The following is a 7,408-nucleotide window of genomic DNA, read 5'->3' as shown; positions in this document are numbered from 1 at the left end:
TCGGAGCATCAATCGTCTGAGCAAATGATAAAGTAACACGACTTCAAGTATGTGAATTATTTTAAAAATGCGTAGAGCATCTCAACCCCACTGCAAGTTGGATCAGAAAAGTCTATGATGGATATCCCGTGATATCACTTTCACTGGAAAGAAGAATCGATGACCATCTCAACCATATCGATCAATCCAAACGTACGGTGGAACACGCCCCAAATTTGTACTCAGATGTCCATACAATTGTGGTATTTGTATATATGAATCTCTAGCTACAATTGTTTAATGGGCCGGGGATTGGTATCTCTACAGTTTGAGGATTTTCATGATTTCATTTGTCTTTAGTATCTTAATGATGTATTAAGCCATGTACTTTATATATTAGTTACCCAATTATTTTTCTTTTACTCTTCAGAGTTCAAAATAATTGTAAATAATATAATCTTCAGTCTAATCTAATACATATGCTATGTTTCTACATTGTCGAATTATGGCTTGTTAGTTATTTAGAATAACTGACAACGTGGAAGTCACAGATTCAAATCTCATTGATATCATGAAATTGGTGGAAAATCATACATAAATGATAGAAGCTTAAAACGTTCGGAAATGCTATGAGGTGCTTGTGGGATATATAGTCATTGCCGTAAAAAGCAAAAAATAATAATACATACAGCTAACTAGAAAAAAAGTTTTAAATAATACATACCAGTTAAACAATAAATAACACTTAATAAATTGACACCTGAATTGCTGTACACCATGCCTTTACTGAAAACCCTATCACCATATATGTATGGTGCCTTTATGGTTTGAATTGGTATCTGTCTACTTGATTTTGTTTTGGATCGATGTTTCAATCTCTCTGACTTTTTTTTTTTTCCTTTAATAACTGCCAGAAACGGTCGATTTCAAACTTAGGCCAACAATTTTCATACTGAACCCATCTATAGAGCTTTTAGTTCAAATGATTGAAGATTTAGCTGCACCAAACTCTTGATTTTTTTTTTCCTTTGCCCATACGGCCATACCCAAACTAGATATTTTTGTTTATGATTCAGCTGTTACAGATATACTGTTAGACACGCCGCAGAACAATTTTGCTAGTTCTGTAAGGGCAACTTAGTCAAAAAAATCAAATGGCTCAAGCAATTAAGATCTCTCACAATAGAAATTACATTGATGGCTATTACACCTTAATTAAAATGCTTATATCGCGGTGATCTCCATTCAGATTGTTTTTACTAGATTCTGCTGTTCTGGACACAACTACGTATCTGCGTTGATGTAGAACGAATGGCAGTCCGAATTGAAGAACAGCTCGATCGTGAAAAAGGAGGAAAACCCGGTTTGCTGCAACTTTGGCATTCGGAGTCCGAATCGCGATTGCTATAGCTTTCCGGAACGGGAACGACGCCGGGAACAAAACTCGTCGCTTTGCCATGACGTGTGAGCTTTTTCGGGCTTTCGGGGTCGTTTAGGGCCTCAAAACTGCAATTTACTGTTTTTCAGAATTTTCGGTTTCCTAGTTTGTTTTGGATTTGTTTTATTTTTACCCGTGGGCTTTAGGGTTTCATTGTTAGTCGCCCAGGGTTTCTTTTCTCATATATAAGCAACCTTAAACGACTGCAGAACCTATCTTTTATCATATTATCAAGCAAATTGAGAATTTTCTCTTTTATCTCTGGTGGACTCTAGAACCTTTGTTTTAGGTTTATTGCTTGTAAACCTAGATGATCTTTCCGACTGCATCATGCGTTCTTTATCATAAACTAACTTTTTGTTGTAAACTCAATATGCTTTTTTAACCTTGAGAAAGAATCAGCAAAAGGGTTTGAAAATCAGAATCATCAAATTATATCTTTAAACGCTGCAAAAGAGCATGGAGTGATTAATAAAGAAGAATTTTGAGTTCCCTTAGAACCTCGCCTGCTTTGGTGACTTAGGCTCATTGATGATATTGATTGTATTGCCAGGGCAAGAAGAGTTGTATCTAGCTGTGTCTAGTTAGCTTCTTCTTTTTTTCTTTTTTTTTTTCTCTCTCTCTCTCCCTGTTCTTCTTTTTCTGGGCTTTTATTCCCCACTGTACCGACAAAAAGAAAAGAAAACGAAAACGAAAACAAAACAAAAGAAGTAAAGAAGCAAGGAAACAAAGTGGCCAATTTGCTCTTGTCATGTTGTGATTTCCCAATATAGAAGGAATGAGAAAGCAAGAGCACCAGAAATATGCTGCTTGTGGACACTGAGCAGACTGCACTTGATATTACTGCATCTCATTTCCATTTGAGTCTTTGACCGTTTTCTGTGCTGCTTGTGGTCGTTTGGACTCTACACGTACAATATTAATAATTGGACCTTCAGCTAGCGACTGATCGAGATCTTTCAGTACACAGACAAACATATCTATATATACACGATTGTTTCCATCATGTGGGCTTTGTTGTAGGGTTTGGAAAATCTAAGATAAGATTTCTTTTTCTTTGCTTCCAACCTTGTAATTAGCTGTTTTGATATATTAAAGTCAGAGCATCTACTCCAGAACAGGGTAAAGAAGTAGACATCATTCGCATTTATCAGTTAATTTTCAAGGTGATGAGGGCATTCTAAGTTCAAATACGTCTATGCAATTAAAACATCCTACCTTCCTACATACTTACACTGTAATGTAATATATGATAGTATATAAATAGACAAGTTCCATACTTGATATTTTCTCTTTTCTTCAAGGGAGCATGTATCATAGTTAAAGTTCATGAAAAACCTTTAGCAGGGACAAGATGTGTTGAGAGTCTCGTCAATTAAAGAAATTTGGCTTGCAACTTCGCCTTGCAAGAAAATTTTATAGTTCCACCATTACTTGTCAATCTCTGCTTTCAAGGAAGTGGAGTCGACGACTGTATCTAATCTGAGTACTTGATACTAATTACTGTTTGCAAAACCCCACATCATTCTTAATATGCAAGTTATATATAGAGATTTGTGTCGAAGGAATTTCAAGGGTGAGTACAACGTTTATCGAACTCATTATTAAAATCCAATAATATAAATAGTCTCGCAGTTTTTGATTAGTTCTTAGCTGGCTCCACTACCAAATTGGCTCCACTCGGCGTTTTGCTTTGGCTAGTTTGATATGGCTTTGTATTGGGCGCTTATGCCTCGCACTACAACACAGATGGTAATTTCCGACGACGAAAAATGGTCGGAAATAGGGCATTTTCGTCGGAAATGCCTCTTTCCGACCATTTTTCGTCGTCGGAAATTCGTCGGAAATTCCATGGTCGGAAATACATTTCTTCCGACCAACCGTCGGAAATGCTTGACCATTTCCGACGAATATCACCGTCGGATTTGAGTCTCGTTTTGATCGGAATTAATGTTTGTTTCGTCCGAAAAATGTCGACGGAATTAAGATTTTTCGTCGGAAATAATTGCATTTCCGACTAATTATTTCCGACCATATTTTTCGTCGGAATAACTATTTCCGACGACTTAGTTTCGACTACTCCTTTGGTCGCAATAATATTTTCCGACGCATTTTTTCCGACCCCAAGAGTTGTCGGAAAACTTTTTCCTACGACATATTTACGACCAATACCTTCGTCGGAATAAATATTTCCGACTAACTAATTTTGGCGGGAATCATAATTTGAGTATTTTCAATGACATATTTGCTTTGTGGGAATTAATAATCATTACCGTCTATACAAATGACTTTTACAGATGAATAATTGTTGTCACAAACGGCTCACCTCTTGTGGGAATAAATATAGTAAATGAAATTACATTCGATTTTAATTATTAGAATTTTTTCACAAATTGAATATTTATTTTTTGGAACTTGAAGAACTAAATAAATATAGTGAAGATTTGAATAATTGATTGAATGCAAACTACATAGTCTTAATACATAGATAAAAAAACATCATCCATGACATTAGAATAGTACGAGAGAAAATACTAACCTAAAAACAAAAAATAAAAGAGTACATTTGTCAAACATGTCTAATTGCCACCTAAAAGCTCAATACCTACTGAAGTTAGTAACTACAATCTCCACTTAAGCATGATTGAATAAACAAAAACCTATTGTCTTCATTTCTTCCCCTTAAACTTTGCAACTGCATTCCTCAATGTCTCGTCTTATAGCCAATCCAACATGTTGCAAATTACTATAATATCTCACAGGAGGTATGAAAAAGAAAACAAATACAGCATGTTTAACAGTACATATAAAATGGGTCAGTGCTATCATATCATAAGCTAAAGTCATTAACCATATATAATGCTCTAAGATACTTTGTTGCACATTATTAATACCGCAAGTAATAAAAACCATTAATTCTAAACTACTCGCACATCCAACTCAGTGAAACATGACATGAAAACTAATAGAATCTTGCCAATAATTATCATTGGAAACACAATGAAATCTGAACCAAGAAAGTAAGCAAATAGGACAGTAGTATCCAAATGTAGAGATTTGAATAACAAAAAGAGAAATATTGACTAACCTGACAACTCAACGGGTTTACCTATTGTTACCTGAACAATAGGTGGAAAACCTCAAATGTGAGGTAGTACAATCAACAACCATACTAATGATCATCAGATGAAAAACCATATAGAATGTCCGCATGAAAATTTAAAGTTCAAGTAATGACGTACATGGTGGAAATTGCTAGATCATGGTAAGCCTTTCTAGTTGAGAAATTGGTGTACTGAAAGTCTGCAAGAATATAACTCTTAGTAACATGTTTGGACAACAGCTTAGACCCAAGAATGATAATGGTATAAAACATAAAACAGATCGCTTTTCTAATTAAACTCCAAAACATTCACCAACAAAAACACCCTTCTTTTTTTATTTGAGAGAAAAAGAAATCGCCAAAGAAAGTTATGAGTATCAAGCACAAAGAGATAAGTAATCTTCCATTAATTGTTCTCTATCAATATTTTTTACGCAGCTCAACCATCAATTAAAATTAACAAAACAAAGCATCAAACCACAAAGCTACAGTTCTCCAGACTTTTGGGTTGCATCGAATCAAAATATGACAATAATTCCAAGCAATGAAAACACCTTAGATTTTTCAAAGTTTGGCAAAAACTTTGATCCCTGTCAGTATTCATGTTCAATCATCTTTGGCTCAAAAGTTTATGTCCATACATTTAGAACAAAGAGATTATTAACACCTACAAAAATTATAAATCAATCCCTCTAGCATGAATTACCCATAAGTAAATGACCAAGAACACATCGAATACCCGCTTAGTCAGCAAGTCCATTATTAGTATTGTATATGGATGACAATGATTCAATCGTTAGACTCGGATTCAAAATCATTCAATAATTAAGATGACCAAAGCAGCAAAACCAATAACCAAAATTCTTAAAGTGGTAAAGCAGAATCTCACCAAAAAGACCTTAACAAATATACAGAGGCCTAAACGGCAACAAAAAATAAAGACAAAAGCAAAAAGTATGAAAACGATTGGATTAGTAAATTGAATCACCTGGTTTCCTGAAATCATAATATGTCTTGTTCCCACTTGGCGACCGGAAAAAAAAAGGAAAAAAACAAAAAAAGGAGAGTTCATAAGGAGGGATGAAATCGCAAGCCGCTTGCTATAACCAAAATCTCATGCACCATTACAAATTGTAAATCAACGGAAGGAAAAATATGAAACGAAAACATTATATTACTATCTCCAGACCTAGAACCAAAATATATCCAAAACCCCAAAACTGAAAGCTTCCACTGATTATTCGTAAGTGAAGAATATGATCTCAGTTGTCCTGCACCAAAAGAAAACCCGAAAAAAAAAAAATAACAAACAAAAAGTGATTCAACGATTTTGCTTTTAGAATCATACTGAAAGTAAGATGCAAGCTCATTATTCATAATCAAACTGAGAGAAACAAATGACTAAGAAGAAAATCAAGAAACCACATTCCAAAACAAAATCCATATAGATATTTTATGATAGGTGATTACCTTATGTGTTAAAAACGAATTCTTCTCCTTCATACTAAGCATGCCCATCTGCTTCCCTTTAACATCTGCATAAATTTTGTAAATTTAAACAAACAGGCTAGGAAAACAACAATCCAAAAAATTGTGTATGACAACCAATTGAACCAAAAGAAAATTTCGACAGGAATCTTACCAAACGTAGAGATAACATGATTAGGTACCTAACCGATTTAGTCTTCCATCTCTTCTCCCTCTGCAATATGTTTTTTATTTACCAAGACCCCCTATCTTCGAGAACTACACGAAGAAGGAAAAGAAAAGTTGAAACCCTCATCAAAGTCAACAATTTGATAGAAGTAAACCATACCTTTTTCTGTTGGCGAACTTCTCCTTGAGGAGATCGTCTTCTGCTTACCAATAACTGGTTTCTGCACGGTCTAGACTCTAGAATAGGGAGTTCAGTATTTTGATCTTGGAAAACGTGGGAAGATTAAACGTGGGAGAATAACTGCTTCTAAACTAACAACAAAATTGAACACAACAGATATATAACAAAAACCCTCAATCACTATCCCCTAAAACCAAATGGGCCTTTTCTCTAAGTCAAGTGGGAACAATTGGATGTACACTAATATTTTCCGAGCTAGGATGGCTAGCAGAAATTCATATATATGCAGCAACAATTTGATACACATATATATCCTTGTTGACCATGCAAAAATTCATATCTTAAGAAGAAAATGAAACATTCAATTCATTTACATTTGAACTAAACAATCATTCAATTCATTCTTTGGTATCATTTTCCTGGTTGAGTCTTTGGACCAATCCAGTTGCATCCATCTAAGCTCATTAAGAAGAAAATGAAACATTCTTCTTATATAGAGACTTTATCATGATGGGGATGAAATATCTTGTTAAGGAACAGATATCCTGTTGAGGAAGAAATATTGTGTCTAGGGGGAACTATCTCGTCCAAAAGCATATATCTTGTCTAAGAGGGTACTTTTCTTGTCTAGGAACAAATACGTGTTAAGGAACAGATCGATATCCTGTTGAGGAAGAAATATCGTGGAACTATCTCGTCCAAAAGCATATATCTTGTCTACTACAAAGGTTACAATATCCATGGATTTCGGTTCCATACTGTACAACATGACGTGACGAAGAAAACACAAAATAGCGGAGTTATGGTCAAAGGAGAGAACCAAATTAATTGTGTGCCTTGGTATGGAACCCTAACAGACATCGTTGAGCTCTGGTATACAGGTCACAATAAAGTTGTCTTGTTTCACTGTAATTGGTTTGACACAGCTACGAAAGGCAAAGGTTATAAGGAAGATCGTTATGGCATACTAAGTGTCAACAATAAGGGTAAGTTGAATACCCAAGAGCCATTTGTGCTGGCATCCCAAGCAACCCAGGTTTATTATGTTGAA

The 7,408-nt window shown here is 34.9% G+C and overlaps 1 long non-coding RNA gene across 4 annotated transcripts; it reads right to left on the bottom strand.

The window, feature by feature from the left end:
* Positions 1-3,866: 3,866 nt before the first annotated feature.
* LOC133718718 (uncharacterized) lies at positions 3,867-6,831 on the bottom strand. Of its 4 annotated transcripts, XR_009850538.1 has the most exons (5): positions 6,163-6,831; positions 5,991-6,055; positions 5,710-5,791; positions 5,509-5,543; positions 3,867-4,720 (listed from the first exon to the last, which is right to left on the bottom strand). It is a non-coding gene; the product is annotated as an uncharacterized LOC133718718 (long non-coding RNA). The 4 variants fall into 4 exon arrangements; XR_009850536.1 differs by having other exon boundaries at positions 5,509-5,791; XR_009850537.1 differs by having other exon boundaries at positions 3,867-5,791; positions 6,163-6,266; positions 6,337-6,831.
* Positions 6,832-7,408: the final 577 nt, after the last annotated feature.

Source organism: Rosa rugosa, chromosome 6, assembly GCF_958449725.1.
Source record: "Rosa rugosa chromosome 6, drRosRugo1.1, whole genome shotgun sequence".
Taxonomy (NCBI): Eukaryota; Viridiplantae; Streptophyta; class Magnoliopsida; order Rosales; family Rosaceae; genus Rosa; species Rosa rugosa.
This window is presented reverse-complemented; position numbering and strand designations above follow the sequence as displayed.